Consider the following 13,959-nt stretch of genomic DNA (forward strand, 5'->3'; position numbering starts at 1 on the left):
CCTCTACGAAAGTACCTCTTCGGGGGTCTTTCAGAAGTAGATGTGAAGGTAAATAATTCTTAGTGTCTCTATGGTTAGAACAGACTTAAAAGGCCTTAGCTATATCACAAGAGAACATAAATAAGGTCTTCAATTTCCATTAGAGACATAATTAGAGCATCTTTCTATAGGCCATTAATGGTATTTACTTTTTCTTCGTTACATCTCTAAGTGATTTTATTGGTATCTCTCAGGTAGAACAAAATCTCATGGGCCAACAAGATGCAAAATATCATGCTGGTTGTACAGCTCTGTATCAGAGGCTGAATAACACCAGCCTAGCAGGTTCAGACACCTGCTATTTCTGTGAAGTTTGAAGGATCTCTTGATTGACATTAGTTAATATCCTTTTCTAGTAGAATGTAAATTTCAATTTCTTTCATATCTTATCACAATAACTCTGACATGTGTGCTTAAAGTGGCAGATCCTTATTAGACATCTGTATATGTGGTTTGCCTCCTTATACAAATTCAAGGATATTCTTTTTTGGATCCATTTCATAATGTCTAGGTTTTATTGCAAAACAATTGATCCACAAAGGGATCAGCACATAGAATATAATAAATAAGATTGTTTAATGAAGGGTTTAGATATCGTTCTGATAATGCTTTTCTAGTAAGTAGATTAAAGCATATTGACCTTGTCACCATCAAGAGGAATATATTTAATTTATTTGATTTGTATTGGGAATAAGCACACAAGTGAGTATTTATTAAGGGAAACTTTAGGACAGCTATAAGACAACATGGGAATCAAGGGAATGGTCTTTTATGAGAGTCATTTAAATCTAACATCAGATATTATTGATGTATATAGATATTTTTGGAAAAAGCAAGATTACCTACAGTTAAAGTGTAACCCCAATCTGGTAAATAAGGCTGTTCAAAGTTTTGCATACATATTTCATGATGACAGTATTTAAAACATTTATTAAAGATGTAAACTTCTGGCTTCCTGGAGTTGGGCGATTGTCATTATCAACCTTCATAGCCACTGCTTTACCCACTGACACTGTATTCTTCTGACCGTCGCCTACCCTTCACTTCTCTTCCTTTTGGGAGGGATAGATAATTCCACTGAGAAGAGTTTTTTATTTGTTTCTTTATGTTTGTTTGCTTGGTTGTTTTCCAGGTGAGTACAGGTCACTAGTGAATCTTTGAGAAAACATGGAGGATAATAGTTTTTCTCACATTGAATAGACAGAAGATGGGAAGGAGTGTACACCTGGAGCATTGTAGGTGTTCCTGGAACTACATGGAACACCCTGGGATGTGACTGGAAGGACTCTATTTTCTAAGTACTTTCTAAGTGTCCATGGACCCAGACAGGGCTCTGCTGCCTCCTACAGTTTCCTCAGGTTAATATCGGGTTGGAGGAAGTTTTCAGCTAAGAAATAGTCATTCACACGTTATTTTATGGGAGAAATGTAGACATGTACCTTCTTTCCTCCTCCATATTCCTGCCACTATTTCTGTTTCTCCTTTTTTCCCAGTCTCCTTTTTTTTCTCACCCTTTATCTTATAGTCACTCCTCAATCTACTCATGAACAAAACAAAATCCCATTTCTATTATGAATAAAATATTTGTTTGAAAAATACTTATCAAAAATTCCATGACATCCTTCGGGATATTTTTGATTCATAATGTTTATTTTAAGAAATAGAGAGGTGTATTTTTATAATATATTAAAATAAATTTGATTATTCTGTTTCCCACATAACATCCTTCAAATATATTTGTTTATAATATATATGTTTCCATATAAAAATAATGCAGATATGTGCAATTATGAAAACATACATTGGAAGCCATAATATTGCATATAGGCATTTCATTATTTGGCATTTTCTTGCATTATGTTTCTGTGTCATTTCATATAATAGTGACTGACTGCAAATGTTCCCTACTATTTTCTTAATCATTTATAATCATTAAACTTTTAAATATTTCTTGTTATTTCTGTTCTAGGGGCTTCTTCTTCCTTTTAATCTCCCCTTTCTTCTTTTCTTTCTTATTCTCATTTTCATTTTGTTTTGCAATTTTGCAGATAAGCACAGCAATTATTCTATCACCAGTCATTAGCAGTCAGTTTGCTTTTATGCATTAGTTGTCTATAAAAAGGATTATATGTGAATATGCTCATTCATGAATTTTTACATTTCATGCTATTACTTTAAGATGTATTTATATTAAATGAAATGATGTAAATGTGAAATCTAGCACTATATCATTGCCAATAGTGTACGTAAGGATGATGCTATCCTGAAATATTTTCTTTGTACAGCAATCTAGTACAGCATTCTCAGTTTTCAGTTAAATGAAGCAAAACATCCAAAACAAGTGATACATATGTTATTAATCTGTTATTATATGAAGACATCAAGTAAAATAAATGATGTAAAATAGAGCCTATGAAGCAAAGGCTATGCAGTATATCAGTTTGATGCCAGAGATGAAGAAGTTAGCTTTGAAATTCACAGTAGAATGAAATATGCAATCTACACAAAAAATATCTATGTATGGACATTGTATTACTATTGGAGATAAATTGTAATTACACCTTTCTATTTTATACTAGATATGCAAATGTGTAGCAAAATACCCTAGGAAAAATGTGGGCTAATAAATGCAAGCATCACCACAATATCCCAATAGTAATTGCAATGCTTCACCGTGAAAAACTCAGTGATCTGGTTCAGCAAAAGTCCACAAATATGTTTCTGTGCTGACAAGAAACAAATTAATTGGATTCAAAGTATTAAAGTGCAAAAAGAATGAAACAAATTCTGTTTCTTAATGGTATACTCCAATTGTCTTAATTTCTATTTGATATCACTCTAACATGGTTCAAGAGATATACATTCATACCAGCTGAAATTCATACAGAGAACCCAAATTTATTCTAATTTGGATATATAATATAAATGAAGACAGAAAAATACCTGCATACATAAAATCTGTTAATTGCTTCATGGATTGGCATTCCCCAAGAGTGTATCCCAAGTCTGTCTGATATCACTCGACCTGCTATTACAGTGAGCATTCTAAATGGGATGAATGATGGTTGTAATTACATGGTGCCAGATGGCTCTCCTGTGACTATACATTTATAGAACCTTTTGCAGGTTGTTTATTGCAATCAAATTTGAAATAATTCAGCTACATAAGCGAGTTATCCTTTATTATTGTTAACAAAGAAAAATAAGAATAAATTCTTTTAGTCATTTAAAAGATGTTTTTGATCAAATGTGTATTTTAAATTATAAGTCATAAAATATAACCCATATAATAACATCATGACACTGTAATTATTTTTCTCTTTTTCAACTTAAATTAGAAACAAGCTTGTTTTACATGTCAATTCCCAGTTCTCTCTCCCCTCCCTCCTTCCCTGCCCCCCACCAACTCCCTATCCCATTCTCTTCTGCTCCCCAGGGAGGTCAAGTCTTCCATGGGGGATCTTCAAAGTCAGTCTATTTGCATCAGGGCCTAGACCCTCTCCCATGTGTATAGGCTGAGAGAGTTTCCCTTTATGTGGAGTGGGCTCCCAAAGTCCATTCTTGTATTAAGGATAAATAGTGATCCACTGCCAGAGGCTCCATAGATTAACCAGGCCTCCAAAGTGTCATCGTTATTCAGAGGGTCTGGAACCGTCCTATGGTATTTTCCCAACTCTCAGTCTGGGGCCCATGAGCTCATCCTTGTTCAGGCCAGCTGTTTCTGTGGGTTTCTCCAGCCTGGTCTTGACCCCTTTGCTCATCACTCCTCCTTCTTCTCAACTGGATTTCAGAGTTTATCTCAGTGTTTAGCTGTGGGTGTCTGCTTCTGCTTCCATCAGCTAAGTATAATTACACCTTTTTAAGTATTGCAATTCTGTAACAAGAAGTAAAGATGAAATATTGATCTTTAACAGTATGAAAGGATCCAGTTTATTAATGCATAAATGGGTAGAGTCATTGTGGTTAGACTAACTTATGCATATTATAGTTAAATCTAAATTAACTACATTTATTTTACATTTTTGCAATTGGGACTTGTTAGACTAGCACTGATAAAGGTTCTGTGAAATAAATAAAAAGGAGACCAGCCTCTTCTGGAACAGATTGTCCTTTAACCAGGACAGGGAAGGGCAGCAGTGTCTCCAGGAAGTGGAGACTTGAAGGTTTCAAAGGATTGAAAAGGAAACTTGATGGGTGGAAGATTTTATCTGTAGATCTGTGCCCCTGTAAATACCAATGAAAGTTGGTATATTGATATTGGGAGCTTCTCAGATACCTATATCATCCTAAAGGAGATGTTAACAACATGTCAAATTTCCTGTCTAGAGTTTCTCATCTCACACCAGGTTTTTGAAATACTAACACCTTAGGATACATAATGAAAAATCAAAATAATATAAATCGTTTCCATTTTATTATGTAATGTGTTCTTCCATGGAAATTTTGGCATTAATTAGATTGGTATTTAATCATCTTGTATTCATTATATCTGATTACATATGTAGCAAATGTTTTTATGAATTTAATATTACTAAGTAGCTGGGAGATATGATCAAGAATTATAAAATATGCACATGTAATTTGTATTCCTTTAAATAAGCTATGATTACCCAGCTATAAAGATTTGTCTTTGAAAATTAAACCCCAGAGGCTAGGGATGTGGCTCAGTGTATAAAAGCACCTGTTATGCAACTATGCAGACCTGGGTTCAAACATTTTAATACCCACTTAGGATGTGCAGACATTGTCAGGCAAAGTTGTGGTTGCAGCAAAGGGGGGTGGTATAAAAACAGAGGCTCACTGAGCATTGTTTAACTGCTAGTCTAGTTGAAAAACAGGGAGTTCAGGTTCATGGACAGACTATGTCTCAAGGAAATCAGATGGAGAATGATAGAGCAGGACAATTGATGTCCTTCTCTGGCCTCCTCACCTACTCATGGGTGTGCACACCCATACATACATGTTCACTCACACACATGCACTATACAGAGATGATGATACACATAATATCTCTCAAGATTATATTGGAATGTTATACATCTTGGGTTTAGATTTCCATGAGTAAGTATTATTCCAGGAGTAGTGAATCCCTTGTTATGTCAGAAAGACTTAAGGGGAATAATGTAACCTGCTTAATCACAATATTTATAATGTTTTATTATTTCCTGACACATGAATAGTCACAATGATTCCTAGGGAGTAATTTCTAATTTTTGCAATGCTCTTGTGTTTAACCATGTCCTTGATATTAGAAAATTCACTAATATGTTATTATTTGTGATTCTGTGTTAATAAAAACTGTAATCTAGGAAACTGGTTTCTAGAAAACTGAATGATTGAAGAACACCCAAATGATCACTATATTTACTTTTTTTGTTTGATTTTTCCACACAGGGTTTCTCTGTGTCTTTGGAGGCTGTCCTGGAACTAGCTCTTGTAGACAAGGCTGGTCTCAAACTCACAGAGATCCGCCTGCCTGTGCCTCCTGAGTGCTGGGATTAAAGGTGTGTGCCACCAACACTCGGCACTATACTTATTTTTAGTGAACTGCTTTGTAACATTTATATTGAATTAGAGAAAATGCTCTCATGTATGGCAAAAACATTTATTTATAATGTGCTCAATGTATCTCTATACTTCTTTGTATAGCCTTTTGCTTTTCTCCTTCCTATGGAACCTCTCGTCCCTACTCCCAGCCCATCCCCATTTTAAGTGTCACTTTACAATACCTAGAAACACTTATCAATAACACTCAGTGGCCAGACCTAGAAGGATCCTGGGAGAATTCTATACCATGCAACACAAATCCACCATATAATACTAAGAAGCAGAGAGGTTAACAGAAACCAAGGCACCAAACACACACAAAACAAAGACAAGACTGGATATCAGTACTTAGAATTATAATCATCCCAAACACAAATGCATTAACTACCAGTAAAAAAAAGAAAACCAATAACAACCATGACAATATGACAGCCCCAAACACTACAACTGTGGGTCCTGTAAATTGTGAAAAAAATGTCTAAAGCATAAGAAAAAGACCTTTAAAATATTAAAGTTCCTTAAAGAAGAAATTAATCAATCCCTTACTGAAATCACCATCACAGGAAAGAAATTAATAAAATAATAAACCAATTAAAGACAGAAAAGTGGAAATAGGATAAAGAGAGAAGATACTAAGGGAAATCTGGAAATAAAAAATTTAAGAGCTAGAAGAAGCAACTCAGTAGCAAGTGTCACCAACAGAATATAAGTGATGAAAGAGAGAATCTAAGGAATGAAGACACAATAGAAGAAAGAGATACCACAAAGAAAATGTTGGCTAAAAAAATCATGCTAGAAAACATCTAGGAATTCATAACACCATGAATAAACCAAATTGAATAATAACAGGAGCAAAGGAAGGACAATAAACCCATTCAAAGGCTAAAGACATCGGACAACATCAAAGAAGAAAATTTCCCTAACCAAGGTAAAATGGCATACAGACCAAAAGATAGACTGAAACAGAAAGGAAATTCTAGTAGGCACACAACAATCAAAACACTAAAAATAAGGATAAGAGAAAGGGTACTAAGAGTTGGAAAGGAAAAAGACCAAGGGATATAAGGGAAGACCTATTAGAATAACGCCTGACTACAAGATAGAACTGACAACAGACAGCACCCAAGATTACTATTCCCAGGAAAACTTTCAGTAAAAATCAATGAAAATAAGACATTGTATGATAAAATTTACACAATATCTTTTAATAAATCCAACCTTAGAGAAGGAAAACTATAGCTGAAAAGTTGACCATACATAAGAAAACACAAAAAAGTAAATAGTCCCAAACCAGCAAATAAAAAAATGGAAAATGTACAGACACCACCCCCATTACCATTACCAACAGCAACATAAATAGAATCCACAGACATTGTTCACTGGTATCTCTAAAAATCAATGTTCTCAATTACCTGATAAAAATACACATACTAACAGAATAGATATGTAAAAGGACCCATCCTTCTGCTTCATACAAGAAACATACCTTAACATCAAGGATAGATATCACCTCAGAGTAAAGGGTAAGCAAAACTTTTGCATGACAATCCCAGTTCCCTTCTCCCTCCCTTCCTTCCCTACCACCCCTGAAACTAAAACCCTACTTACCACATATCCTTTCTTCTAATCTACACCTGACTTAAACTTTCTGCTCCCTCCTGACCTCTGCATCCTTCCTCTTATTCCCTTCTCAAGATTGTCATGTAATTCAATCTTGTTTGTAATTTAACAAAAGAAATTAGATACCAGAAAATGTAAAAATAAATAAATAAATAAATAAATGGAAAACAAGAAAAACGTTTTTCAAGAAAAAAAAACGCACATAAAAAATAATCTGGTGTAGCCATTTTAATAGTTGAAAATAGACAAAAGCTAATGAAAATAGACACAGAATGATTTTATATACCTATCAGAGGGAAAATCAACCATGGGGATATTTTTAATATATGCCCCAAATATAAGGGCAGCCAAGTTGGTAAATGAAACAGTACTACAGTTTAAATCACATGTTAAACCTCACAATGATAGTGAGAGACTTCAATACTCATTCTCAGCACTAGAAAAGTCATTTAGAAAATGATCCTAACAGGTACTTGCAGATGATGTCTCCGAAACACAAAAGATTATATTTTCTTTTCAGTATCACATGGAATTTTCTCCGTAACTAACAACACAAAGGAAGTCCCAACAGATAAAAGGAAACTGAAATAACAATGTGCCTCCTATTTGAGCACTATGTGTTAAGCCTGGATATCCACAACAGAAATAAGAGAATGCTTACAAACCCATGAAAATTGAACAGCTCTCTTCAGAATGAAAAAAATGCATCAAGAAATTAAAGACTTTCTGGGATTAAATGAAAATAATACACAAGAAACCCAAATTTATGGGACACAATGCAGGTGGTCCTAAGAGGAATGGTTTTTAAGTGCTTGTATACAAAAGTTAGAAGGCCTTCCCCTAAAATGAGATTGATGACTACTTTATGCCATCCTAGAGCCCTCATCCAGTGGCTGATGGATGCAGAGGCAGACACCCACAGCTAAACACTGAACTGAAATCTGGAATTTAGTTCAAGAGATGGAGGAATGAAGATCAAAGGGGTCTGTACCAGGTTGGAGAAACCCACAGAAACAGTTGGCCTGAACAAGGGAGAGCCCATCGACCCCAGATGCTGTCTGGGAGGCCAGTACAATACTGATCCAGACACATGAACATGGATAAGGAGGCCTCTGCACTCCAGGGAGCCTCTGGTAGTGGATTAGTATTTTTCCCTGGTGCAAGAAGGGACTTTGAGAGCCCATCCCACATGAAGGGATACACTCTGGCCCTGGACACATGGGGAAGGGCCCAGGCCCAGCACAGGAAGATTTGGTGGACTTTGCAGAGCCCCTTTGAGGGCCCTACCCTGCCTGGGGAGTGGTGGGTGGATGGGGTGGGGAGTAGGTTGGGAGTGGGTGAGGAGGGATGGGGTGAGAGGAGGGAGAGGGAGAAGGGACTTACATGTGAAACAACTTGTTCCCTAACTGGAACTAATAATAAAAAAATAGATCTCTTATCAGCAATGTAAGGTCACAGCTGAAAGCTATTGAACAATTGTTGTTAATCTTCCTACCGCTACAACCCTTTAATACAATTCCTCATTTTGTGGTGACTCTCAACCATAAAAATTTTTGTTGCTACGTCATAAATGTAATTTCACTGCTGTTATAAATTATAATGTAAATATCTGTTTTTTGATGGCCTTGGGTAAGCCCTGAGGAAGGATTGTTTGACCCCCAAAGGGATCACAACCTAAATGTTCAGAATTACTGCTCTAGAACAAAAAGAAGAAATCACAACCAAAACATATAGCAAGATATAATGAAATACAGAGTTGACAGAAATAAAATAGAAATAAAAGAAAAATAGGAATAAAAATTATAGAAGATATTTTAAGATAGAGATATCGGGCATGCTTTTAGGAATATAAGCAGGGTTAATACAGTAAAAAATGACCATCCACCAAAAATGGTCTACAAATTCAATGTAATGCTCACAAAATTTCAATATAATTATTTACAGATCTTGAAAGGACAATTTTAGTTTCTTATGGAAATATAAAATCTATGATATCTAAAAAAAATCCTTCACAATCAAAATCTGCAATAGAATTATAGACCAAAGATAAATAAGAACTCCTATTGACATCTGATTTTTGATAAAGAAGTTTACCATCATTCAGAGAATGCAGCATATTACAGAATGGGAAAAGATTTTTACTAACTACCAATGACTGATGGGATACAAAATTGTACAACCACTATGGAAATCAGTGTGGTGATACCTAAAGAAGATAGCAATGGATGTACCACAATATCCTGCTATATATAGGACTCTTTGCCGTACACCCAAATGATATTTTATCCTACAATAAAGATATTTACTCAACAATGGTCATTTGCTATTCTATTCACAATAGTCACCAGCAACTGAAAACAATCCAGATGTCCCTCAACAGATGAATAGATAAAGAAAATGTGGTATATTTAAACAGTAGTTTATACTCACCCATTAAGTTAATGAATTTATTTCACTATATAAATAGTATGAAAGGCAAAAGCCACAATAAATAACAAAAAGGCCTTAAACAAACCCCAATACCTTTTCATGATGAAATTCCTGTAGATATTAGGAACACATTGAACCTACCTCAGTATTATAAAGGCAGTATACAGCAATAGGTAGAAATTCAAACAATTCCACTAAAATCATGAAGACAAGGTTATCCACTCTCTGTACCTATTCAAAAGGATGCAAATCTAAGCTATAGCAATAAGGCAACTAAAGGAGACTATGGGAATACAAAGATGGAAAGGAAGGAATCAAAGTACTTTTATTTGCAGATGACATGATATTATACATAAGTGACCCTAAAAATTCCAGTTTCACTTATATTCTGCAATAATTTTTTATTTCAACTTAGCTCAATTTTCTTCTTTGTTGTGTCATTTCTTTGGGTATATGTTGATCTCATGTTGCTTCTCAGTTCTTCATGTAAGATCTTCAATTAAGAAGTGATGGTTTCTCCTCTTTGTTATCTCTTGTGACATATGTGGTGCATTATGTAGGTGTGGTTTCAATTTCATTCACTCTACTGTATATTTTAATTTCCTTGTGACTTGATCCTAAGGCTTTGGATATTTTAGAATTTTTCTTTACATTTCTATGCATTTCCTGTTATTTAAGAGTACATTGTGTTTGAGTTCAATTCTTTTAAATTTCTTCATTTTCTTATATATCTCAAATTTATATTATGGTAGTGGATATTCAGTGAAATTAGAAGAATGGCTGTTTCTCTACTATTAGTTGGAGAGTTATATAGATTGTTCTTACATCTTTTAATCAATGACAAATTTATACTCTCTATATCCTAATTCATTTGTAAATTGTTGAGAGGTAATGTTAAAATATCAATTTTAATTAATTCATATATCTATTTATCATATCAAGGCTTACCAATTTTGTTTCACTTACTTTACAGTGGCTATGTATGATTCATACTTATGATGCTATGATGTATGTGAGTAAGTATATAATTTAAAAATCCACAATTCCTAAATTGTAATTCCTACATTAAGATGGGACATAGAATCTTTTTCCCCCTTCTTTAGCTGCCAAAAAGAAAGTGTCTGACCTATTGTGTCTGAGGGTAAAACAAAAGATACTTTTGATGCCAGAGATTGACTTCAAATCATGAGAAGGAAAAAATCTCCCATCCCCCTTTTCTCCCCTCTTTCTCTTTCCTTCCTCCCCTTTTTCTCTTTCTCATACTTTTTCTTCTTCCCATTTTTTATTTCTTCATTACATCTTTTCTCCCTTCTTTCTTTTCCTTTGTTTTGAGAAAAAGGGCTTGTGATATATTTCAGGCTTTCCTGGCCTCCAACTTGTGATCTCCCTGCCTCAGCCAACTGCAGGAATTATAGTCTTGCACTTTTAGGTCCCCATCAACTCTATGTATGTTAGATTATGCCATTCTGGTCTACTCACAGTTCCATATAGTTGTTAACATGTGAATTATGAAGTCCACTTTTTCTTTCCCCAAAATCTTATTCTATGCCTCTTATTTTATGATAAGGCAAAGATTTATAAGTATAGCAGAATTCCATCAGTAGTCATTTTATTGCTATGTTCTGTTTGTAGAACCATAGTAGTTGGATTTTCCCCCAAGGTCCCTGAGCTATTTTCTCTCAGGTTCCTGGTCATTCCAGCAGATTTGATTTATATCTCATAGCATTGGTCATAAATCAAATCAGATATTGATTGCTTGTACCCAATAGCTTTGTACCACCATTGCACTAGTGTAGTTTTCAAGAAGATTATTTGGTGGATTGCAGGGTTTTTTAGGCAGGTGTGTAGCTGGGATAGGTTTACATTTCTCCTTTGGTAGCATATAGAACACCTTCTTGTATGAAGAACACCAGACAGTAGGGGTAAAGTTTCTATGTAAGAACCAGCTCAACTCTGTTTTCAGTGAATTGTGTAGCTGTTTTCTTCAGCAATGGTGGGTTTCCTTCAGTTTGAGGAGAATAACATTGTACTCATTACCCATTTTAACAGCATGGATTATTTAGGTACTGTCTTAAATTTCCATACAACCCCTCAAATTGCATTTACTTATGGGAAGGCGTTCTTTCCCATATTCCTCCCTTGTCTCTCTTTTCCCTCCTCCCCTCACACTTTATCCTCTAGTTCCAGCACCCTCTTCCATCCATAACCATCTATTCTATTTCCCCTTCCTGGGATATCATCATCCTCCCTATTCCTTTACTTTGGACCCTTAGGTTCTGTGGTTCTCCAGATTTCAGCTTTTTCAATCTTTGACTTAATAGCTGGCATCTGCATATAAACAAATACATAACCATTTTTTTCTGGGTCAGGGTTACTTCACACAAGATAAGTATTTTTCTAGTTTAATTAATTTGACTGTGATTTTCTTTTTTTATTAGAAAGAAAATTATTTTACATGTCAATCCCAGGTCCCTCTGCCTCCCCTGCTCCCACCCCACATAACGCCCTACCTATCCTATACCCTTTCTGCTCCCCAGGGAGGGTGAGGCCTTCCATAGGAGGTCTACAAAATCTGTCATATTCTTTGGGATAGGGCCTAAGCCAAACCCCCTGGTGTTTCATAAGTATTGTTTTAGTGGGCGAGTAATGTTCCATTATATAAGTGTTGCATTTTTTTGTCTATTCCTCCATTGATGTACATTTAAGTTCTTTCCAATTTCAGGTCATTATAAATAGAGCATCAATGAATACAGTGGAGTAGTATCTCTATAGTAGGATAAGATGTCCTTTGGGTATACACCCAAGAGTAAAATAGCTGGATCTTAAGATAGTTTGATTCCCATCTTCCTTAGGAACTGCCATTACTAATAGGTAGCTATAGAGAATACAAATATATTACCACATCTTCTGTCTGTCTCTTTTGACTTTTATTGTCTCATTTATTAATTTATTCTTGTACTTTGCTGTGGTAGAGATTCATCTGAGGTTCTTATATGTGCCAGACAAGCACTTTAGCACTATGCTGCACAGGAAAGGACTGGTTTTAAAGTATAAACAAATTTTACATTTGTCATGCATGGGAAATTTTTAAATAGTTTTAGTAGCTGGTTATACTAAATATGTTCTAATAGCAACCTTTTTAAATTTTAGATAATTATCCATATTTTAACAATTTTAAGCTTTTTTCTCATGAAACATAGCACTTAGTCTAGTAAAACATTACACTTTATAAAGTGTAATTCATTTAGTCCAGGCTTTTCTATCAATCTTATGTAATCTGTTTGTGAGTTCTCATTTTAGCTCCAAATTCTCTTAACATAAGAATGGATCTTTTAATTGTTATATTATAATTTTCATGCAGAAGCATTTCATGTAGCAAATCAATGTAGAGTTCATTTTATTTCATTGAGTTTTATTTTATTGAGTCATTTATGGTGCTGGGGATCAGAGTCCTAGACTCACAAAAGATAGGCAACAGTCCTACCCTTGTCTGTTCACCCATCCATTATTTATAGTAGACATTTTCTAATTGATTTCTTAGACTTGTCTGTGATTTATGATCTTTCTGGCATTGTATCCGGAGTGTTAGGTTCACTACCAGGCCTAGTTAACATAAATCTTTTAAAGATAGATTTATGTGTATGTGTGTTGTTTTAAGAGAATATATACTTTTTATATTATGACTAGACTACTGCTTATATAATACATTCAGATAAATTCCCTTTATTCATCCTAGAAGTTAGTTAAACATGTATTCCGATTGTATCTAAGTTTAGAAGATCTTTAAGATAATATTCTATTAAATTTCTGGTCTTTTGGTAGCAAATTAACAACCACTTGAATGAAAGCCTCGTATTTTTGTGTTTTTAGAATTTAAAGATTCTGATTTTGCTCTTTTCAAAATCTATCCTAATTCTGGGGAAACAAATTTAATATTTTGTCTTTGCATAATTCTAACCACCTTCACAGCATCCATTTCCATGCATGATGACTATGGGATTAAAGCACTAAAAACAGACCTGTGTACAGGCCAAGGCTCAGGAAGCTGGGCTCTAAAGCCAGGCAGCAGCACCAAGACAAAACATGCCTCTGCAACTTTGCAGTCAACTTTCTCTCCAAAGACTTGGATTCTGAAAATCAACCAACACAACAGCTGTGGATAGGTCAGAGCCCCCTTCTCTGACTAATTAAAAATGTTTGAGAGAACTAAGACCTCTGAAAACTGTAAACTTGCCTTTCAAGCCTCTGTGGACATTGACACATAATCCTCTGCCTTGTAAGAACACACACCATCAAAGCCTAGTTGTACAGATGTGAAATAAG

This window comes from Cricetulus griseus, chromosome 5 (assembly GCF_003668045.3).
Source record: "Cricetulus griseus strain 17A/GY chromosome 5, alternate assembly CriGri-PICRH-1.0, whole genome shotgun sequence".
Taxonomy (NCBI): domain Eukaryota; kingdom Metazoa; phylum Chordata; class Mammalia; order Rodentia; family Cricetidae; genus Cricetulus; species Cricetulus griseus.